Genomic DNA, 25,685 nt, shown 5'->3' with positions numbered 1-25,685 from the left:
CCCTTACCTCGCCTCACCTCACACACCACTCCAGTAAATTAATAACTGTTGTGTACGAGGGTGATTAGCGACTGAGGTGATAGTATTGTGGACTGTAAGTACATTAACGGGCAAATGTTTTTCATGTAGACATTCTATAAAACGCATCAGAAATACACAGAAGAGTACCACCAATAATAATTATACAGACCAATACCAGCAACGAACAGTTTGCTGCCAAAAGTGCATGTATGTAATAATATTTTCTCTCTCTCTCTCTCTCTCTCTCTCTCTCTCACACACACACACACACACACACACACACACACACACACACACACACGTCAAACTAGCGTACAAAGCTTCTTGTAAGGACTGTTGTGTGTACAGTACAGTTGGTTGGGGTGAGTCACACTACAATCCTTTATGACTCAATACTTGCTTTACCTTACGTCATAGTTATATTTACTAGATGTACTATCTCTTCGTCACTAATATTCAGTAATCTTTAATCTGAGTTATTAACATAAACTGGAACATATCAAAGTTTCTATTCGATTTATGGAAATAGCCTAACAAAATGACATTAATTTGGACAGTATTGTAGCCAGTTTAGGGTAAAAAGAACATGGAAAAGTGGAGTGGACGCGAGGGGTGACGGAAGGGTTGGGAGAAAGAAAAGAGAAAAAGGGTGAATGTGGGACGAGAGATTTAATAAAGTCCGACCAAGGAAAAAAAAACTACCCACACAAAACCAGAGAGAGAGAGAGAGAGAGATAGGACATGAACGAAATATAACTCTTACCAGTATCATAAATAAAAAAAAAAAAAAAGAGAGAGAATGTCTGACCCAAACCAGAATGGCATCATGGAAATAAAGAGACAAAAATGCTAAATGGATGTAGTGCAGCGCTCACCTCTAACTGCTTCTGAAAACATGGCAACGTTAGACCACAAAATATATGGGGGTTGTACATACAATGTGGGGTGATTAATTGGGGGGGTTGAGTGTGTGTGACGAGAAGGGTGTGAATTGGGTACGGGGGAGGGAAGGGTGGGGAAGAGAGGTGCGGGGATGATGGCAATGAGGAAGAAGAGGTAGGGAAGGTGATGAGAATGAGGGGGAGAGGAACGGATGTGAAGGGATGGTGATAATGGTACATTTGAATGGGAGGGGAAGAAAGGTGAAAAGAGAGCGCATACCTCTGCCAATGCCACTGCAGGATCTGGCTCCGAATCTGCTCCCAAATTTATTATTTTTTTTTTCTTGTCCCACGGCCAACCATTCCACAATATTTCAAAGAAATTCACTGAGACCTTTTTGAGATATCGTGTGAACAAACATAAAATTCTTTGATCCAGATGATGATCCGGATCACTACCAATATTTAATGGATTGTTCCTTGGGCCATTCCCTACCCCTCCAAAATGTTTCAGCAAAATTTGTTCATAACTTTTTGAGTAATCCTGCTAACAGACAAACAGACAAACAAACCAACGCTGGCAAAAACATAACCTCCTTGGGGGAGGTAATGAGGGGTAGCTGTGGGGGAAAAAGAGGTAGTATAGTCTTCACTTTAGTCGTTCTTTCTAGTCATGCTTCTCATCGTCGGCTTCTTTCCTTCCTCTCTCCTTCCTCCCCGTCATTAGTCTCACATTGCTCTTTCGTATCTTTCATCTTTCGTCATTCACAGCAATATTTATGACCGTTTGTGTTCATTGTCATGTCATTTGCTTTCAACATTGTATAATTTTCCTTCATGCATGTTTTGCCAGTTATTGTAAATTGTTTAAGGGTGCAGTCAGTATTTTTGAGCTGCTTTTGTTTTAGCAGTATTGTTTTGGCTACCGTTTTTTTTTTTTTTTTTTACACAATAGTTGCCGTTTTATTATATTCTTTACCTCGGACTTAGTGTGCATTGCAATATCGAGATGCATAGTTTTTCTTTTAGATCGTGTGGCAATTTTTACTGTAGTTCTCTCCGACAAGGAGTGTATGTTTTCACCCCTCCGTGTTTGTTAGTTTGTTAGTTTGTCTGATATCAGGATTGCCAAAAACCTATAAGAGAGATTTGGATCAACTTTCGTTGGTAGATAGCCCATATCCCAGAGAACAATTGATTAACACTTGGGACCGATCCGCATCGTATTACAAATTCTGGATCCGGAAAGCACATTCTGCGAAACCCTAATCAGGGATGAGAAAACCTAACCCATTATGAAGAGTGGTTTGAAAATTACGTTGTCCTTGTCGGAGAGATGCGCTCCATTGAGTGTTCCTCTTGTTTTATTTTTCTTCGCACACTTTGAAGTGCACAGCTACCGTTCTGCACTTTTGCTGTAGTCTATTTTCCTGTCAAAGCTTGTCATATTCCTGTTCCACAAGCTTTTTCTCTTAGGTATACTGTATATTTATTGTATACATAATTTTCACTGTCCTGTTATACATTTTCCCTGCAATTTGCTGCTTCCTACAGACAAAGCCCAACATACTTGCCAACTAGTGAACTCTTTCCCAAATTAGTTTTGTCTTAGCAACTTTTTACTGTGCTTTTTTTTTTTGGGGGGGGGGGGGAGGAGTTGGGTAGGCTATACATTATGCCTGTCATTCCGTTTACTGTGTTCTATAATCATGTCACATTCCAAAGCCTACTACTGCAACTAAACGTGCCTACACTTGCTGTAAATGTTTCCCTTTTTGTACAACATCCAGCAGATGTCCTCTCCTACTTCACTCTCTTTTAGGAATTAGTCACCTATTGTCTATTCACAACTACGTGGCAGACATTTGTTTGATAGTTTTCCCCTTTGTGTGGTTTTTCTTCATTTGTTTCCTTATCCTACCTAACTTCATCTCATCGGTGGGAAACAGGGTGAGTGTTCCACTAAGACAAATAAAACTGTTAGGGAGCAAAAGAAACAAACTCTGAAGAGACTTCCTCCCGCTGCAGGCAGGTTGTTTAGCGAAAACCAAAATAATTTTTAACACAACATTGTTAACACAGTTAAGTCCTACACTGTACACTTGCAAACACTGCTACATGAACATGAAAAGGAGTTTGTCACAAGTCACACTCACCAGCAATATATAGTTAACTTTGGACATGTGACACAGTATAATAAATGCACTTATATCCATGAGTCAACATGAATATGCATATTGCGTTCTAAACACATTAATGTCTCTCTCTCTCTCTATTATGCAGTTCATTCCAAAAATTATCTTAGTCATCATTTTCACTGTCAATTTAGGAGCTTCATAACAGCCTCTGCTACCGCCACAGTCCAAAGATTCCGTCCCTTTATTACCGCTTCCGTCACCCCTTCCGATTTCCCGTCTCATTTATAACATTTCTTTTCACTTCTGTGTAGCAATGACGAGGTGCCATTTGCATACATGATATTTCATTTACATGCAATCACGCGTCCACTTTCGGATCAGATTAATCTCTCTCTCTCTCTCTCTCTCTCTCTCTCTCTCTCTCTCTCTAACACTTCTTCCCTGTGTTAAAATAAAGATATTCTTGATGCATGCATGGTTTATGATCTTTTTCAGGCAGTAAAGGACTTCCCGTTTCCTCTTCTTTTCCTTACTGTGAACTCCATTCTTTCTCTTCTTCTGCTATTCCTTTCCTACTTCCTCTCCCTTACTCTGCTATTATCTCTTTGTTTCCATGTTCCTTCCCTCGCTGCCTACCATCTGAGAATTAAGTAAATGGCCCATCAATACATTACACAGGTTACCGAATGTTTAGGATGAGATGACCTGGTGACACGAAACAGAGTCCATGAGACAAAACCATTTGTTAGGCATCAGGGGAAAATGTTTGTGTATCTTATGTGATGGACAAAAACGGGCAGAGAGAGAGAGAGAGAGAGAGAGAGAGAGAGAGAGAGAGAGAGAGAGAGAGAGAGAGAGGGAGAGAGAGAGCAATGGAATGCTAAAGAGAAATGGAAACTGTCAAAGAACAGGAGAGAAAGTTGTTGGGAGGAACTTGACGATGCACAGGAAAGAGGTGGTAAGTGACTCTGTAGAAGTGGCAAGAAGTGAGAGAGGAATGGGGAGGTAATAGAATCAGGGGAGGGACGAAGATGGAAGTGATGGAAAGAGGTGATAGAAGAATATACTGGTAAGTGAAAGCTACTAAGAATAAATTCATAATGATGCAAAAGAGAACGAGAAATGTTAAAAATATTTTGAGAAATTTAGTATGTAGGTAGGAAGAGAGATACAAAAAAAAAAAAAAAAAAATCATGGAAGGTAGACTGGCATACCTGTTACATGAGGTAAGGTAGGACTGGAGAAAAATAATGACTAAAAAATATGAGAGGAATAATGACAACAAAGCAGGAGTGAGGGGCCGGCGAAGAAGAAGGCATACAGCAAGAGGAATTTATAAAGGAAGAATCAGTACGATGAAAAATGATATGAACATTTATCACAACCTAAACAAGATCAAAATTGTTGATACAGCAGAGGGACGCCACAGCCAGTGTTGTACCTTAACCCGTGACATTGACCTCTGATCTATTGGCATCATTAACGGATCACGCCTTACCATCCCAACAATTTGTGTGCCAAGTTTAATACAAATCGCACCAAGTAATCATGAGATAAAACTACGCTCAAACAATTGACTTTCACCCTTGGCCTTGACCTCTGATAAGTCTGCACCAAAAGACATTAACTTTTTCCTAGATTCACACACAGCATAGGTGTACGTGTCAGTTTTGTCTAACTCGAATGAAGCAGCAATGAGATATTTTTACCTTCCCCCGACGAAGTCAGACGAGGGTATCGTTATCAATGGGATCAACAATAGGCGGCATAAAGATTTCGTTTCCGGGCCAGAACTCACAAAGTATTCGGTACTGAATCAAGCAACTCAACATTATTATGTGTCTTATAATGAACTTGTGCCTTTTGATAAGTAGAATGCTGTGCATTAATATTTATGTTTTAAATAATGAAGTAAAAAAAATATATATTTTTTCTCAGATTTCTATGTGATCCGTGCAAAGAGTCTGAAGGGCCCAATGCATTTCTCTTTTAAAACTTTGCAGCTAATACACCTAGGGGGCAGAAATTGTACATGATAAATGATTATATAAATATCAAGTCATGTATAAAGTTCCATGACCAGACGTACTATGTAATCATAAAATATGGCTGCCTGAATGATAAACTACTGAAATTTTAAAGATTTAAATGTCTTTGTGTTATACAGGAAGGGGCGGGGTGAGGGTCGTTAAGCGCTTGGTTAGGTGTGCATGGAAGTATGGGGTATGTGCTTGGTCAGATGGAGGATTGCAACAGCGTAGCATTGACTAAGTTTTATTATACAGTACTTGCATGCATAAATATCTAAAATGAGTGGAGATTTCCATTGTCATGGGGATGCCCTCATCGTCGCTAACTAAAACATGAAGGAAGAATGCACAAAATGGATATAGTGGCACAGTTTATGGGCATGTAGAATGAGATTGGAGTGAAAGGTTACTATTAATGAGAAAAATGTCTTGCTGTCTGTTGATGAGGCTTCAGGGAAGGGGCTAACTCAGACATAAGGTAACAAATTAAAAAAGTAAAATAAATGCAAACGAAGCTCTACGGGCCGTCTAACTGCGTTTCGCGGAGCTCTTAGCCCAACAAGGTCCAGAAAAGGGTATAAAAAGGATGCTAAATGATGGGGCCTATAAGGATCAACTGTGGGTGTAGGAAGTCCTTCGTAACTTTCCTGGAGAAATTATGGGCTGCAATGTCCTGAGTAAGTACATCAGTGACACTGCCGCCTATAGGCCTGCCGTTATCAGGTACATTAAACAGATACATTAAAACTTAAAAATTCCAGTAGTTTGTCTATGGTAATAATAAAGTTGAGAAGATCTGATGAAATTATGATTCGTGCTTTTTTCATTTAAGCAGCCATTTCTTATGACTACCTAATAGGTACAGTCATGAAACTTCATACATAATTAGATATTCATGTAATCATTTATCATGTACAATTTCTGCCTCCTAGGTAAAATAGTTGCAAGGTTTTAATCGAAAAATGACTTCGACCCTGCGGATTCCTTGCACAGGTCGCATTAAAATCTGTGACAATATATTGTTTTACTTTTCCATTATTAGGGTAAAAAAAAAAAAAAAAACTTTAGACACAGCATTCTACCTATCAAAAGGCACCAGTTAAATATAAGATACGTAACTATGTGAAATTTCATGAGACTATAGTGAATACTTTCTGAGTTCTGGCCCGGAAACGAAATCTCTACGCCACCTATTGTTGTTGATCCCAGTGATAATAATACCCTCATCTGACTTCGTCAGGTGGTGAGTAAAAACTTACTGTACGTAAATCAGTTTCATTCATCCTTACCTAATCTTTAACCCAACCACTAAGTTTGGTACAAAAGTGGAATGGCAGTGTTTAATTAAGCTGACCTTACATTATGAGCATGACCATTGTTTAATCCTCATAAAAGTTGAATAACTCAATCTTTTACTAAGCCTGAAATCTACCTCCAAGTTTTACTCAAATCAATTTTAAATTGGGCTAAAGGCAGAACATTTGACATTGTCCTGTGGCCTTATCTCTGATCGAGTATTCTCAAAACCTATCACTTAATCCTTTTCTATCCCTCATCTCTACGTAAAAAATTAGGTCAAACTCGGATAAGAATTGTCTGACTTGTTTCAGTCCTTGGTTTATGACATATGACGTTACGGTGATATAGGTATCTCAATAATCAAGCTGGATGATAACCAATATTCTGCAGCATTTCCATGGTAAGCAATATCATACTCTTAAACGTATATGATTTAACAGGAAACAAACACACGCAGCTTAGCTAGGCAATAGGATATTTGATAGGAAAAACTGCACAAAGAGGAAAAATGTAAATATGGGACGAAAATACATCAATAATGAAGGAAATCTTAACAGAATGGCTGGGAGAAGAAGAGATGAGAGGAGGGAGGAAGAGATCAGTAGGTCGGAAGTTGTGGAAGCGATGAAGAAGATTAAGCTGGGAAAGGCCCCAGGAATTGATGGAGTGTGTGGTGAAATGCTTAGGTATGGGGGTGAGATTGTTGTGGAGTGGATATGGAAGTTGTGTAGATTGGCTTGGGAAGAGGGAAGGGTTCCAGAGGACTGGAAATCAGGTATAATTGTTCCTCTGTACAAAGGAAAAGGGGAGAGAGAAGTATGTGGTAACCATAGGGGTATTTGCCTTCTTAGTGTGACTGGTAAAATATATGGTAGAATACTCATTGATAGGGTTAGGCATATGACAGAGGAGCTAGTTGGAGAAGAACAAGGGGGATTTAGGAAGGGAAAAGGGTGTGTAGATCAGATATTTGTTCTAAGATGTTTAGTGGAGAAGTATCTAGAGAAGGGAAGGAAAGTGTATGCTGCCTTCATGGACTTGGAGAAAGCTTATGACAGAATAGATAGGCAAGGTATGTGGAAGGTATTAAGAATATATGGAGTGGAGGGGAAATTGTTGAGTGCTGTGAAGAGTATGTACGAGGGAGCTAGGGCTACGGTGCGAGTGGATGGTGAGCTGAGTGAGTTCTTTGATCTCAATGTGGGACTGAAACAGGGGTGTGTGATGTCTCCATGGCTGTTTAATATATATATGGATGGGGTTGTAAAGGAGGTGCAAGGTAGGGCAGTGGATATGGGGGTGGCCCTAATGAATGAGGGTGAGATTTGGAAGCTTCCGGTGTTGCTGTTTGCTGATGATACAGTATTGTTGAGTGAAGATGAATGGGAGTTGCAAGGTTTGGTGAATGAATTTGGAACAGTGTGTAGGAAGAGGAAGCTGAAAGTTAATGTAAACAAAAGTAAAGTTATGGTGTTTGAGAGGAATGAAGTCACAGAGTGTGCAGTGAGGTTGGATGGTGAGGATACGGAGATTGTGAGTGCATTCAAGTACTTGGGTAGTGTGATGAGTAAGGATGGAACTTTGGGGGATGAAGTACGTGAAAGGGTACAGCAGGGAAGAAAGGTTGTTGGTACACTGAAAGCAGTGATGAGAAATAGGGAGGTGAGTATGGAAGTTAAGAAGTCACTGCATGATGGTATTGTGATCCCTACCCTGACGTATGGAAGCGAGGCGTGGACCTTGCAAGAGGGGAACAAGTCAAGAGTGAGAGCAGTGGAAATGAGTTACTTGAGAGGAGCATGTGGAGTGACGTGGAGGGACAGGTTGACGAATGAAGACGTGAAGGAACGTTGTGGGGTAGATGTGGATGTGGTTGAAAAGATTAGGAGAAATACACTGAGGTGGTTTGGACATGTGGAGAGTATGGAGAATGAAAGACTGACTAAGAGGGTGTATGTAGGTGAGGTGGAGGGAGGGAGAGGGAGGGGTAGACCGAGGATGAGGTGGAGGGATGGAGTTGAGAGGTATATGAGGGAGGGGGGGGTGAGTTGGGGGGAGGGGAGTCAAATGGTGGGTGACAGAGTGACTTGGAGGCGTTTTGTCTGCGGCCACCCTTTGCGGGATTAGGGCGTCGGGCTATAGATAGATAGATAGATAGTAACTTAAGATAAATCCGTTGGAGTAATACTTGAGGAAGAAAATAAGCGAGCACGAGAAAGACAGCGAACGATGGTTTCCACACGGCTAAGGAAAGTGAAAAGTGAGACAATGTGGAGGTAACGAAGGGATGAAAAGTGAGTTATGGGGCAGAGAAGAGGAGTGGGTGGTGTCAGAGGAAGATATAGGACGAAGAGGAGGAATAAAGAAGGCACTGTGATGTGAGAAGAGTGAGACAGTAAAGGAAGGAGATAGGTGCCATATATAACAGTACAGGATTGGAATTTTTTTTAGAAAATTAGTTAAGTAGCAGGCAAAGTAAAATATATGACTAAATAACACGAAGAATGAATATAACTAACGGGTGTGAAAAGGAGAAAATTTTGTGGTTGGTTAATACAGGAAGACATAAGAAGAAACAAGAGAAGGAAGAAATGTGAGTGGAGGTAATAAAAAGTAGAAAGTCAACTAGGTGGCAAGGAACAGGAGTGGACGGTGGCAGAGGAAGATAAAATGAAGATTTATGAAGAACAATGAAAGATAGGCTTAAGACTGGGAGAGGAAGGCAGGAAGAGAAAGCAGTGAGAAGAGGAAGACTTAACTAGAAATAAGAGGAATATGTAAATGAATATGATATAAATTATAAAGAATAGGGGTGAAAGAAAACAATCTGGATGAGAAAAGTGGACAGCATTCGAAAGGCTGGTATTTGGAGGGAGAGAGAGAGAGAGAGAGAGAGAGACAGAGACAGAGACAGACAGACAGACAGACAGACGAACAGACAGACAGAAGTACAGTTATAGTGTGTAAATGCTGCTATTACCTATTAACATTTCTCCACCATCCAGTATCCCTTTCTGCTGAATTCTCTCTCTCTCTCTCTCTCTCTCTCTCTCTCTCTCTCTCTCTCTATTTATATATAAATATATATATATATATATATATATATATATATATATATATATATATATATATATATATATCACCGTTATCATCATCATCGTCATCTGTGTTCATCTCTTCCCATTGTTCTTCCTCCTCACTTCACTCTCTGTCCTCCTCGTCCTCCTCCCCTCATCTCTCCTCCTCCTCTTTTCTCTGGTCCCAAATTGACAATTACTCAGCGGGCGAAGGAGAGGAGGCTGGAGAGATTTCCTTCCTTCTTCATCCAGTCCATAACTACCTTTGGGAGAAGAAAAGGAGGAGGAGGAAGAGGAGGAAAAGGCTGAAGAGAAAAGGAAGATAAGGAGAAGGGGGAGCAGAATTTTCGGGAGATCAGGATGAGAGGTGTGAACGAGTGAGGAAAACGAATCGCAGATAGCGATGCAGGAAAGTAGGTGGAGAGAAGTAGTGAAAGTGATGTAAACTGAAAAGAATGAATCAGAGAATTAGCAGACAGACAGACAATTGAAAGAAATATACGGAAACTATCAGAGAAAGGCTGAATAGCTTTGAGAAGTAGAAAGACCTTGCTGAACAAATATTGACATAAAAAGAGAGGAGCGTTTTGAGACAGGAAACTTGAATGATGAGTGGATGGAAGTGTACCAGAATCGCTCAACACTGTGGTGAGATTACCGTCACTTGTGTGCTTTCCGTTTTTTCCCCCAAAGAGGACGTCGAGGGTCTTTAGGCAACTGATCCAAGATTAGAAGTTCCGGTTTGCCTAAATATTTACGCTCTGCAGGCCGTAGTAATGGACCAGTTTTGAAGATTGAGTATGAGAATAGTCCTCACAAGGTGAAGATGTCTTCGCCTGAGTGGTCATACGTTCAGGTCAACCCAAAGGTCACAGTGCTTTAAAAAAAAAAAAAAAAAAAAAAAAGCCAAGGTCATATTTCACACTTCCAAGTTTGTTCTCTTTTGCAAGCGTATAGTCATGAGGGTAATATAATTGAAAAAGACACTGAAAATGCAGTCAGTTATGCCTTCATCACATTTTTGTTACTCACCGCTGAAAATTGGCCCACTGAAAAAAGAATATCAATATATAATTATATCCACGACTATCGCTTCCTCTTTAACTAGTGGAGGAAGGCAGAGAGATCATAGGTAAGCAGGAAGGTATGTACGAAGATGGGTAGGCAAGGAGGCAGTAGGTAGGGAGGTCAGTTAGTACGTCTGTAGTTAGGTAAGCAGTAAGGCAGAGAAGTAGGGTGGGAGCTATGTGGTGGGGTACACAAAGAGACAAACGGAAAGGTAAGTAGGGAGGAAGGAAGGGAAGTAGTTATGTATATATGTATGTAGGCGTGAAGGCTGCTAAGTGAGAAAGGCAGGAAAGTAGGTACGGAGGTAAACAGGCAGGCAGGTAAGGTGGTAGGTAGGTAAGTAGACAGGGAGGTAGGTAGGCAGGTAAGTAGGCAGGGAGGTTCGGTAGACAGGTGGGCAAGTAGGCACGGCAGGTAGGACTGTAAGTAAGGAGGTTGGTAGAAATGGAGGTAGGTAAGTAGGCAGACAGTTTATAAGGAAAATCGACAACGAGTACAAAGAAATTCGCAACAAAACCAACAGTAACAGACGTTTTGCTCTTTTCAAGGTTGTTTGTTATAGATAAGGTTTTAACTAACTGTATTGTTATATAAGTCACTGACAAGAATGGCAATTGATTCCTTGGTATGCTAAAGGATCAATTTACACCTTCATACTTCTTAGTGAATGGATCACCCAGCCTTGCACAATGGCTGCAAAACCTGAGATCAGCTCATAACAGATCATACGAGACATCGCCTTCAGGATCCCAGTGATGCAACGCTGCTTGTACTTTGTTATAATCTACTGCTGTAGATTGATCAAAGATCAAGGTCGGGGGTCAAAGTTAAATGTTAGGGTGTAGTGTTAATTCATGACTACCTGGTGCGATTTGTATTAAATGTGACACATAAACTGTTGGGATGTTAAGATGTGATCCGATTATGATGCGGTTAGATCATAGGTCAATGTCACGGCTTAAGGTACAACACTGGCTGTGGCGTCCCTCTGCTGTACCAACACTTTTGATCTAGTGTACGTAATTATTGTTTTTCTTAGTCATTTTTCGCTGTATTGGCTCTTACCTCATAACTTCCTCAAACTTCTTCGGTTGCCCTTCATGCATCGTTTGTCGTCACAGTTCTTCTTGTACTTCTAAGTCTTTATGCTTTTCCAACCCCACTTTTCTTCTTTCTACAAGTATATGAGTCAAGCTTCCATGTAGTTTTGTTTATAATAATCATCATTTATGCATGCTCCTTTTCCTTCTCAAAATATTTTTAATAAGTCTCGTCCCTTACGTCTTACCAAATATTTTTGTTTTTCTCATTATCTTCCACATATAATCTCCTCTCCCCTCTTTCCATCACTTACCTCTTCTCCTCTCCCCTCCTTCTGTAACTTCCCTCTTCCTCTCGCACTTCTTCCCACTTCATATGTACAATTCTTACACCTCTCTCCTCTGCATCATCAAGTTCCTCCCTACAACTTTCTCTCCTTTTCTTTGATAGAATTTTTCCAATTCTCCTTGCAGTCCAATGCTATCTCTCTCTCTCTCTCTCTCTCTCTCTCTCTTTGTGTGAGACCGGTTTAACCCTTTTTCTGTGGTAGTCTAATGGACTAAATATAATTGTCTGGCACTGAGCAGAATATGCTGTAAAACTCGTGAATTCGCATTCAGTTTTATTATTAAGATCGCGTTTGTTCTTGCGACTGTATTACACAATGAGAGAGAGAGAGAGAGAGAGAGAGAGAGAGAGAGAGTATACAAACTGCTGTGTGCAGTCAGATGTAAATACTTAAGTAAAGTGTATAGAACGCAATATACATATGCATGTGATGCATTTGTATAAGTGCATACATTAAGTTATAGCATTGGCTGGAGTTGGTGGGTGTGTCTGTTAGCTGTGACAGACTCCTGTTATAACACTGTAACAATGCTTAAGACTGTTATATCAGTGACTCATTTATAATAACATTTTTATGTTATGATTGTTTTCAGACTCGCTAAAAATAACCAACGTCTTGAGCGCTTCAGCCAATGAACATTTTTTTGTTTTCAGTATATATATATATATATATATATATATATATATATATATATATATATATATATATATATATATATATATATATATAAATATATAAATGTAGAGCCTCTGTGGTACAGTGGTAAAGTGTGCGGTTTTCGTACACTGAAGAACGATGGTTCGTGCCCCGCCAGAGTAATAAACTTTGGGAGCGTTCTGCTGGTCATGTACTGCATTGGCGGACACAAGGGATGCTGTTGTTGAACCAGTGTCGCATACTATAAAGTATGCTTGCACCCAGTCGGCTTGCGCGGGCCGATTACATTTGGTTCACAAACTACACACACATCCAAAGCCACTCCAACATTACAATTGCACTTACAAGCACTTTTCACTCTACATACAATCTCTACTAGACAGCCTAAGCCACTTGGTAGAGATACATTGGCTGTATCGTCCCCACTTCGGTCGGGATAGGCCGGTCCTGCAGTGGACACATAAACGGCTGATGAGATGAGAGATTATATATATATATATATATATATATATATATATATATATATATATATATATATATATAAAATCTCATCAGCCGTTTGTGTGTCCACTGTACCAGAGGCTCCACTCCACACACACACACACACACACACACACACACACACACACACATATATATATATATATATATATATATATATATATATATATATATATATATATATATATATATATATTGAAAACAAAAAAATGTTCATTGGCTGAAGCGCTCAAGACGTTGGTTATTTTTAGCGAGTCTGAAAACAATCATAACATAAAAATGTTATTATAAATGAGTCACTGATATAACAATCTTAAGCATTGTTACAGTGTTATAACAGGAGTCTGTCACAGCTAACAGACACACCCACCAACTCCAGCCAATGCTATAACTTAATGTATCCACTTATACAAATGCATATATATATATATATATATATATATATATATATATATATATATATATATATATATATATATATATATATATCATTTCCTGTGACACCCCACGGGATGCATAGGGCCTCGATGAACTCTCTGCACCGATATTTGTCTCTTGCCATCTCCTTCAGGTCCCACCAACACTCCTCTCCTGCTTCCTTTTTCATTGTCCTCAACCAGGTTTCCCTCGGCCTACCTCTACCTCTTCTTCCTCTAGCAGTCCACTCTGGCACATCCTGTATTAAACAACCTTCTTTTCTGTATATGTGCCCCAGCCACTTCCAGCGAGACAGTCTCACATATTCATTAACTGGTTCCACTCTCGTAATATCCCTAACTCTTGCATTTGTAACTCTGTCTTGCCACTTTACGCCAAGAATCCTTCTCAGTATTTTATTCTCAAATCCTAATACTTTCTGATCTGTTGCAATTGTACTGTACCATGACTCATGCCCATAAATTAAAATTGGTCTAACCATGGACTTGTAAATTTTCACTTTAGTATGTACCGAAAGCATATTATTATTCCAAACAGATTTCAACATTCCAACAGCTCGCCAAGCCTGTCTAATCCTTTCCTCAATTTCTTTGTTTAATGATCCATTGGGTGATACAATCGTTCCCAGATACTTAAAGGTTTCTACATTCTTCACCACATTATTCCCAAGTACACAATCGATTTGGTTCTCCACGTTCATATTAATAATTTCAGTCTTTCCATAATTTATTACCAATCCCACTTTTTCTCCTTCCTCCACCAGACAATCAAGCACCCTCTGCATCTCGTAAATACTTCCACAAATCAGTACAATATCATCAGCATAGTTCAAATCCATCAGCTTCTTATTTTCTTTCCAGTTAATTCCTGCACCTGTTCTCCTTACAACCTTTTTCATAACATAATCCATAACCAAAACAAACAACAATGGCGAAAGAACTCCTCCTTGAATCACTCCTGACATAACTTGAAATGGATCACTCAAAGAACCATCCACCATTACCTTACAAAAAGTACCTTCCTGCAGGCTTCTAATAATATTTACAAACTTTTCTGGTATACCATAAAATCTCATAATTTTCATCATAGCTCCACGTGAAACACTATCAAACGCCTTTTCAAAATCCACAAAACACATGTTAAGTGGCATTTTCATCTCATTAGCTTGTTGCATTAGATGCCTTACAATAAAAATCTGATCATTACAACCTCGACCCTTTCTAAATCCCGCTTGTTATTCTCTTAAAATTTTATCAATTACTGACTTTATTCTGTTCATCAAGGTTTTGGAAAAGACTTTTGCAACTACAGGTGTCAAAGTTATCCCCCTCCAATTTCCACACACACTTAAATCTCCCTTTTTTGGTATTTTTATAATCACTCCATTTTTCCACTCTTCTGGAATTCCACCATTATCCCAGGCCACATTAAAAAGTTTCAAAAGCGCATTCATCAACTCATCATTTTCCACCTACATTTCAGGAAATATTCCATCCTCTCCTGGGGCCTTAAAATTCTTTAACTCCTTTATAGATTTTGCTACTTCTTCCAAAGTTATATCCCCTGTTTCTATCTGCAAATCTCTCTCGGCTGGCAAAATGTCCTCTTCAGCTGGGATTGGTCTATTCAGAACAGATTCAAAATGCTCTTTCCACCTTCCTTTTATATCCAAATCTTTAGTCATCAAATTACCATTTCTATCTCGTACAGGTATTTCCTTCCTTCTCTTTTCAGTCCCAGTTAACTCCTTTATGGCCTGATACGCTGGTCTTGTGCTCTGACCGTCATTTTTACTTTATTTAATTTCTGTCTCTGTTGCCTTTTCATCATATAGCCTCCTCTTATCACGTCTAACTTGACTTTAAACTTCAGAATGTAAACTCCAGTACTTTGCTCTAAGCACTTCAACTACCTGGCCATCAACATGTTGTTTTTCACTTCTTAACTTAGCCTCTTTCCTTTTCTGAATTGCATTCCATGTTTCATCTGACATCCACTTTTTCCTTCTCGCTTTTCCCTTTTTCTTAATAGTAACGTTAGCACTCTCATGCAAAACCTCTTTTACCTCTCTCCAGATTTTATTAATATCATTGTTTTCAGATTCCATCAAAGCCTGCAGGACTAGAAACTTGTTCCTATATTCCCACTGAAACTTTTCCCTCGTGCTCTCATCACTTCTCAGCTCATCAAAATCATAAACATTACCTCCTGTACAATTACCATTAACGTTTCTCTTAAGTTTTATTATAATCTTTGACACAACAAGTTGATGATCACTACCTATATCTGCCCCCCCTCCTTACGCAAACATCTTGCAAATAATTCCTATGCCTTCTGCTAATTGCAATGTGGTCAGTCTGGTTACAATATTTACCACATGGTGAAATCCAAGTAGTCTTATGTATTTTTCTATGCTCAAAGGTAGTTCCACCAATCATAAACTTCCAAATCGCACCCCATTTTCGTTTCTTATACCAACACCCTCCTTACCCATATAATCTTCAAAGCCATACCTACTACTGCCAACAATTGCATTAAAATCACCAGTGCAAACTAACACACCATGTCTTGCCACTCTATTCATTACATCCTGCAGCTTCTCATAAAAGTCATCCTTCATTTCATCAGCAGCCTAATTTGTCGGAGCGTACCCTACAACCATACTGATATTACCATGGTCAGATTTTAAACGAGCTTAAAGCAAGCGCTCATTAATTGGTTCAAACTCACATACTGCCTTACAAGCATCTCTACTCAGCAGTAGGCCTACTCCTTGATAATGATTTCCATCACTCCTACCAGAAACCAACATAGTAATACCAGCTTCCAAATTCATTTTATCAACTCCAAGCAACCTCGTTTCTGTAAGAGCACAAATATCCAACTTGTATTCCTTGAACACTGAAATAAGTTCTTCCATTTTACCAGCCTGATTGAAAGTTCGAACATTCCAGTTTCCTATTCTTAAGGTTCTTTTTGGATGTATAAGCTTATTTTTACACCGTGGGATTCTTAGCACCCCCTGCCCACTTAAGGGCTGCACGGAACTGAGGGCCATTGCTTCGTCACCAGAGTTCATCAAGATTTCTTAGGCAGAAAAATATTTTACCCTGGAGCCAATGCCAGTGACTCTCAGGAACCAGACAGTGGAGAGAGGAAATTATCTAAATGAAAGTAAAATGCAGAGGGTTTGGACAGACAAAGTACAAGGGAAAGAAAGAGAGCAAAAAGAATGTAGATAAAAGTGTCCCTTTTAGTCGCCTCTTACGGCAAGCAGGGAATACTGGGGAAGTATTCTATCCCCCTTCCCCAGGGGTATATATATATATATATATATATATATATATATATATATATATATATATACCATCGTCATCATCAGCCTTTACAAGTCCACTGCTGGCCAAAGACCTCCCCAAACCTTCTCCACGAATTCCTTGACTGAGCCAATCTTTGCCACGTTTTCCCTGCAGATTTCTGTATCTCATCTCTCCACCTCCTGTCTTGTCTTTTCTTGGCTACTCCTACAATCTCTGGGTGTCCAGTCAGTCAGCCTCTTGCTCCGTCGGTTATCTCTTATTCTTGCTGCGAGGCCTGCCCACCTCCATTTCTGTTCTTTTATAAAATCTATAATATATTTGATTTTAGTCTGCTCTCTCACCCAAGCTGATCTTTTCTTGCTTTTTTAAAATATTCCCATTAACCTTTCCATTGCTCTCTTGGAACGGATTCATTTATTTTCCATCGATTTTGTCAGTGTCCAGGTCTGACAATCGTACGTCATAGCTGGAAATATACATTCGTTATATACTTTTTGTTTCATACAAACTGCAAGCTACTTTTCATAATGTCTCTATGTTTACCGAAAGCTTTCAATCCAATTGTAATGCGTCTTTATATTTCGCTCCCATGATCTTTCGTTAATTTCAGTATTTGCCCCAAGTAATTGCACTCCTCGACTTCTTCAAGAATTTCTCTTATTATGATGACGCTCTTTGGTGATTGTGGATCAAACATTTGTTTTACTCTGGCTCATTTTAGCCCTACTTTGATACTGTCTCTGTTCAGGTCATTTAATATTTCTTGCAATGTCGCTGTTGTTTCTGAGATTAGGAAAATGTCATCTGCAAATCTTAAAATGTTTAGCTTTTCTCCATCTATGTTCACTCCTTTGTTTTCCCAGTCTAGCTTTCTGAAAATACTTTGCTGGACATGCTGTAAATAATTTTGGTGAAATTGTATCTCCCTGAAGCACACTCTTCTCAATCTCAATTTGTTTTCGAGTCCTTACGTAATTTTCTGTAGCAGTTCCCTCATTATATATGATTTCGAGCAGTTTTACAATGTTCTCATTCACCTTGTTCTCCCATTGAATTTATAATTGCTATTTGCTCCGCTGAGACAAAAGCCTTTTCGTAATCAACAAAACCTAAGCACAGTGGTTTATTATATTCTGTAGTTTTCTCAATTAGCTGATTCTTTGTGTGTAGATGATCAGTATCCCAATACCTGATTCGGAATCCTGCCTGTTCGCGAGGTTGGTTTTCTTCCAAAATTGTTGTTATTCTGTTCCTAAGGACTTTAGTGAAGCGTTTGTAAATTACTTATAATAAGCTAATGAGTCGATAGTTACTAACATATTATGAGTCACTCTTTTTGTAAAATTACTATTGCATTACACCATGTTTTAGGAATTTTCTTCTTTTTTATACATTGAGTAAATAAGTGAGCAAACCTGATTTGTACTTCCACTCCTGCATCCAACAGTAAATCTGCTACTATTCCATCTTCTCCCGGAGCCTTCCCTTTCTGCATATTTTAAGAGAAACGTTCTCTTCGTCTGGTGTTACCTCAGGTATTTCACTTGTGTCAACTGAAAATTTAACTGTTGGTACTATTGTCTTTGATGCATACAGTTCTTTGCAAAATTCTTCAACTTTCTTCTCCATTATTTCTCTGCATTAATGACTTCATTTTTGTCTTTTAATGATGTAATTTATTGCTTTCCTAGTGCCATTTTACTTCGGACGTGTTTCAGACTTTTTCCTTTTTTGATGGTTTCTTTGATCTGATCCATGTTTCTCTTTTTTCTTCTCTTTGTCGACAAGGTTATTTAAATATATATATATATATATATATATATATATATATATATATATATATATATATATATATATATATATATATATATATATATATATATATATATATGCAAACTAACCACAGGAGAAAAGAAAGGAGCGACAGTGAGTACTTTCGTATATTTCATCTTCAGACAGAGTGAGACAGAAACGTAAAGGGTAGGGGTCATTTATGCACACCCGCAGCAGGTAGTGGCACACAGAACAATGGATGACCTGAATTTTTACCTGCGCATTAACTTAGGGTCACCTGCAGCAGGGAGTGGAACACAACAAAGGATGACCTGAATCTAAAAAATGCACGTGACAAAGGAGGAGGGAGTAGGAGGGGAGGAAAGGGGAGTGGGAGGGAGGGGGAAGGGGAGAGGGAGGAGGGGATATACACTGCTGCTTAACTTAAGACCTAGAGGATTAATGCTTGGTGTGTCCCACACAGGTGTGACTACACCACCAGGAGATGACAGGGAACAATCACGTGTTAGTCTGGGGGATACTGCTTTAAAATTAATTCAGTTAACAATTTATCACACTTAAAATGACCATAGCTCATGTTTACATTCTTTTCATATGTGCCAGAAATTAGACAAGATTCTATTACATTTCTTTCATCTAAGCTTTTTGATCTTGCTAGAATCTTGGAGCCTGTCCAGTCAATATGGTGATCACTGGATGCTTTGTGCTGAAATAAACCACTACTCTGTTGGGCTGTCCTTACACTGTATTTATGTTGTGAGATTCTAGTTTCCAAATCTTTTCCAGATTGTCCTATGTAAAATTTGTTATAGCTTTTACACAGGATTTTGTAAACAACGCCTGAATTACTGAAAGGGCTGTTCTTGATGAGGGTTTTTTTTATGGTGTTCTCATATATGAATACTACTTGTACATTGAGTTTCCTCAGTATGGCCATGGGTAATCCCCTTTCCCCAATTCTGGCAAATATTTACATGGAGTACTTCGAGAAACATTTACTGACCTCCATAAAGGAGCAAAACATAGTTTGGCTCCGATACGTTGATGATATCCTGTGCTTCTGGCCCAACAGTCTTCCCATTGATGAATTTCTCCTGCAATTAAATTCGTTAGTTCCATCGAGATGGAAATGGATAATGAATTGCCATTATTGGATGTAAAAGTCATCAGGGACCAAAATGTTTTGAAGACTAAGGTATATAGAAAACCTACAAATATTATGTCATATGTTCATTACTATTCAAACCATCATATTAATGTAAAAAGATCTGTGTTCATATCCATGTACCTAAGAGCATATAGAATTTCAGACCCAGAATTTTTAGATGATGAACTAAAAATGATTCAGAGTATTGAAAAGAAGCTAAAATATCCACAAAGCATACCAACTCAGTGCCACAATACAGCCAAGAAACGATTCCTTGAAGGGAAAACTAATAAGTCAGATTGCCAGAACATTCAAAGAACCCTTGTAATCCTCTTCCATGAAAATTTTCTTGATGTTGTTCACATACTGAGGAAACTCAATGTACAAGTAGTATTCAAATATGAGAACACCATAAAAAAAAAACTCATCAAGAACAGCCCTTTCAGTAATTCAGGCGTTGTTTACAAAATCCCGTGCAAAAGCTGTAACAAATTTTACATAGGACAATCTGGAAAAGATTTGGAAACTAGAATCTCACAACATAAATACAGCGTAAGGACAGCCCAACAGAGTAGTGGTTTATTTCAGCACAAAGCATCCAGTGATCACCATATTGACTGGACAGGCTTCAAGATTCTAGCAAGATCAAAAAGCTTAGATGAAAGAAATATAATAGACTCTTGTCTAATTTCTGGCACATATGAAAAGAATGTAAACATGAGCTATGGTCATTTTAAGTGTGATAAATTGTTAACTGAATCAATTTTAAAGCAGTATCCCCCAGACTAACACGTGATTGTTCCCTGTCATCTCCTGGTGGTGTAGTCACACCTGTGTGGGACACACCAAGCATTAATCCTCTAGGTCTTAAGTTAAGCAGCAGTATTTTTCCCCTCCTCCCTCCCCCCTCTCCCCTTCCCCCTTCCCCTCCTCCCCTCCCCCTTCCCCCTCCCTCCCACTCCCCTTTCCTCCCCTCCTAATCCCTTCTCCTTTGTCACATGCATTTTTAGATTCAGGTCATCCTTTGTTGTGTTCCACTCTCTGCTGCAGGTGACCATAAGTTAAGCTGCAGGTAAAAACTCAGGTCATCCATTGTTCTGTGTACCTGCTGCGGGTGTGCATAAAAGACCTCTACCCTTTACGTTTCTGTCTCACTCTGTCTGAAGATGTAATATACGAAAGTACTCACTGTCGCTCCTTTCGTTTCTCCTGTGGTTAGCTTGCATATATATATATATATATATATATATATAGATATATATATATATATATATATATATATATATATATATATATATATATATATTTGAAGAAAGTTAAATCGGGGAAAGCCCCAGGAATTGATGGAGTGTGTGGTGAAATGCTGAAGCATGGGGGAGAGATAGTAGTAGAATGGATGTGGAAGATGTGCAGATTGGCCTTGGAGGAAGGTAGAGTCCCGGAGGATTAGAAGTCAGGTATAATTATTCCCTTGTACAAAGGAAAAGGGGAAAAAGAAGTGTGTGGTAATCATAGGGGCATTTGTCTTCTTAGTATAATAGGAAAAGTGTATGGTAGGATACTTATAGACAGAGTTAGAGAAAGAACAGAGAAATTAGTTGGAGAAGAACAGGGAGGCTTTAGGAAGGGAAGAGGTTGTGTAGATCAGATATTCATTCTTAGATCTTTAGTGGAAAAGTTTCTAGAGAAGGGAAAGAAGTTGTATGTGGCTTTCATGGATTTGGAGAAAGCATATGACGGGGTGGATAGACAAGGATTGTGGAAAGTGTTAAGAATATATGGAGTAGATGGGAAGGTGTTGAATGCTGTGAAGAGTATGTACGATGGTGCGAAGGCTGCAGTGCGCGTGGATGGTGAACTAAGTGAATTTTTCTCTTTGAAAGTTGGTTTGAAACAGGGATGTGTCATGTCTCCATGGTTGTTCAATCTGTACATGGATGGGGTAATAAAAGAGGTACAAGGTAGGGTAGTGGATGTTGGAGTGGCCCTGGTGAGAGAGGATAGTGTTTGGAAACTCCCTGTACTGTTGTTTGCAGATGATACTGTGTTGTTGAGTGAAGACGAAGGGGAGCTGCAAGGCTTGGTGGATGAGTTTGAGAGAGTGTGTAAGAAACGGAACCTAAAGGTGAATGTAGGGAAGAGTAAAGTGATGGTCTTTGAGAGAGGTGAAGTTAGTGAATGTACAGCGAGGTTGGATGGTGAGGAATTGGAAAATGTGAGTACGTTTAAGTATTTGGGTAGTGTGATGAGTAAGGATGGAGGTTTGGAGGGTGAAGTGCTTGAAAGGGTACAGCAGGGAAGAAAGGTTGCTGGTTCCTTGAAAGCAGTGATAAGAAACAGGGAAGTGAGCATGGAGGTGAAAAAGTTACTACATGACAGTATTGTGATACCAACTCTAACGTACGGAAGTGAAGCTTGGACATTGTTGGAAGGACACAAGTCAAGAGTGAGAGCAGTTGAAATGAGTTATTTAAGAGGAGCCTGTGGAGTCACGTGGAGAGACAGGCTGACGAATGAGGATATAAAGGAGCGTTGTGGTGTGGATGTGGATGTGATAGGAAGCGTTATGAGGAACACACTGAGGTGGTTTGGCCATGTGGAGAGGATGGAGGGTGAAAGACTGACAAAGAGAGTGTATGTGAGTGAGGTGGAGGGTTGAAGAGGGAGGTGGAGGCCGAGGATGAGATGGAGGGATGGGGTGGAGAGGTATATGAGAGAGGGGGGTGTGAGTTGGGAGCAGGGCAGTGAAATGGCGGGGGACAGGGCGACTTGGAGGCGATTTGTTTGTGGCCACCCCAAACGGGATTGAGGCGTCTGGCAATATATATATATATATATATATATATATATATATATATATATATATATATATATATATATATATATATATATATACTGTAATACGTGTGTATTCATAGAAGCAGTACTGAGACAGAAAAAGCAAGGTAAGAACAGTTTTCCAGTTACATTACTATGGTGGAGGCGAAGACTGCGGATGTTTCAATATGGCGACCCTAAGTCATACACTAGCTGCGGAGACAGCCCCTCCTTGTTATGGAGCTCAGCGGGTTGAGGATGGACATTGGACAGTGGTGAGTAGGTGCTTGGATTAAGTCTCCTTTTATTGCTTCCCGTTTTTATTTTTATTCATTTTTTTCGTTCTCCCTTGTGAGCACCCACAACAAAGTCTCCAAAGGAGTGCAGATATTGTCTGTTAAAATTCACTTCATATCGAGGTACAGCAATATTGGCTTTTACACACCACCCTGATTTTTTTTTTTTTTTTTTCAACGGTTCAGTTTTTAGGCAATCATATCCGGCCTTCATGGAGTTGTAGAAGCATATGACAGGGTGGATAGACAAGGAATGTGGAAAGTACTAAGGATATTTGGAGAAAATGGGAAGTTGTTGAATGCAGTGAAGAGAATGTATGAGGATGCAAAGGCTGCAGTGCGTGTGGATAGTAACTGAGTAAATTATTCTGTCTGAATGTTGGATTTAAACAGGGATGTCTCATGTCTCCATGGTTGTTTAGTCTGTATATAGATGGGGTTATAAAACAGGTACAAGGTAGGGCAGTGGATATTGAAGTGACCCTAAAAAGAGAGAGTAGTGTTTGGAAACTCCCTGTACTGCTGTTTGCAGCTGATACTGTATTGTTAAGTGATGTCGAAGGGGAACTGCAAGGCTTGGTGAGTGAGTTTGGGAGAGTGTGTAAGAAACTGAATATAAAGGTGAATGTAGGGAAGAGTAAAGTTATGGTCTTCGAGAGAAATGAAAAACCACTGAATGTGCAGTGAGGCTGGATGAGGAGGAAGTGCAAAGTGTGAGTGCGTTTACGTACTTGGGTAGTGTGATGAGGAAGGATGGAAGTTTAGAGGGTGAAGTGCTTGAAATGGCACAGCAGGGAAGAGATCTCGCTGATTCTTTGAAAGTAGTAATAAGGAAGAAGGAACTGAGGTTTTAAGTAAAAAAAATCTCTGCATGACCGTATTGTGATACAAACGCTTAACATATGGATGTGAAGCTTGGACCTTGTTGGAGGGGCAGAAGTCAGGAGTGAGAGCAGTGGAAATGATTTATTTGAGAGGAGCATGTGGAGTTCCTTGGAGACACTGACTGACAAATGAGAAAGTGAAGGAGCGTTGTGGTGTGGATGTGGATGTGATAGAAAGCGCTATGGTCAGACTCAAATATGAAGTCCGTTTGGGTGGGGCCCGAGAGGGGATTTTCCTCTTTACAGCTCTGCCGCATCAACCCCAGTACCTATCTCTCTCTCTGTCATATGTCAGCTACTTAATATTTGAAATTGTATATTAAATATTCTGTACTTATTAAATACATTAAATAAGGCTATATAGTGCTATGAATGTGTCGCTTTTTAGGATAATAGCAATGATTTGTATAAATTCCACACCACGTGACACCGTCGCTTTCCAACGTTGCTAGAGGTCAAGGACACTATGTATGTCACCACCTTAGACTACAGGTGACCGGTCACTTCCCTTATAGGTATGGCAGCGCTGTGGAGAGGGGAATTCCCACGCGGGACCCACCCAAACGGACTTCATATTTGAGTCTGACCATAGGAGAAATACACTGAGGTGGTTTGGCCATTTGGAGAGGATGCAGAGCACGAGACTAACGAGGAGAGTGTATGCGAGTTAGGTGGAGGGGGGGAGAGGGAGAGGGAGGCCGAGGATGAGATGGAGGGATGGAGTGAAGAGGTATATGAGAATGAGGGTTGTAAGCTGGGAGCAGGGCAGTGAAATGACGTTGGACAGAGCGACATGGAGGCGATTTGTTTGTCGCCACTCCTTACGGGATTAAGGCGTCTGGCAATAAATAAATAGATGGGCTTTTCCAGTGTCTTTCTTGTCAATATTACGGCATCACAAGGTACAAGAGGTAGGAGGCACGATGAAGCAAGGTGGAGCGGCCTGGGACGCAAATAAAGGTGTCTGGAGTTCAACCCTGTGCCTCCTTTTCTTTTCTCTTCCATGTTCTTCTTATCCCCTTCCTTCGTTTTCCATTTTATGTTCTTCGTTTCTTGTTCGCATTCTTTCTGTCCGTTTCATTTTTTTCTTATTTAATTTCATTTTTTTTCTTTCCCTTTTCAGATATTTATTATCCACTCTCTCTTTTTACTTTATGTCTCCCATTCTTGCTGATGTTTTATTAGCTCTCTTCTTCCTCCTTCCCATCATATTACTTTATTTTCTATTTCTTTTGTCCACCTTAAGCATTATTCTCTGTTCCTTGCTTGCCTGCGGTTGATGGGGGTGCTTGGCCAGACAGACTGGGGTTAAACAACAACTGCAACATTAATCTTATTATTCTCTTCCTCTGTTATACCATAGCTGCATCATCTCCGGCTTTACAAGAAGTGAGATGATATGATGTAATTATCATTGGCACTAATGTTTTGTACATCAGTATTACCACCACCACCACCACCACCACATTAACCACCATTTCCACCATTATCGTCATCTCAAGTAGTATCCATACAAATGTAATGATCACAATTAAGATTAATACACATCATTTTTACCGTACTCTTAACTCTTTCACCACTAGGCACATTACATCAAAGCCACCACTACATTACAACATCACAAGCTACAAGAGAGGTAGGAGGCCAGATGAATTAAGATGCAGCGGCCTGGGGCTCTACTGCATCTCTACCCAGTTCACACCTTCACGTGTCTTCACTGTTTACGTTTCTTACCATCTCATTTTTTTCGTTCATTTGTTTTTTGTTTTTATTTTGTCTTCCACAACTTTTCCTTCATCTTCCTTCTCTTGTTTCTTCTGAATTTGTCTCTGATTTTTATTCCTTAAATTTTTTCTTTCTTATGCCTTCTTTTTAAAAATCTAATCTCTTTCATTTCGTGTTAGTCTGTTCATTTTCTCCTTCTGTT

Source organism: Coenobita brevimanus, chromosome 109, assembly GCF_032717465.1.
Source record: "Coenobita brevimanus isolate Jiangsu-jjx chromosome 109, ASM3271746v2, whole genome shotgun sequence".
NCBI classification, from domain to species: Eukaryota; Metazoa; Arthropoda; class Malacostraca; order Decapoda; family Coenobitidae; genus Coenobita; species Coenobita brevimanus.
The sequence above is the reverse complement of the archived record's forward strand: the minus strand, read 5'-3'. Positions refer to the sequence as shown.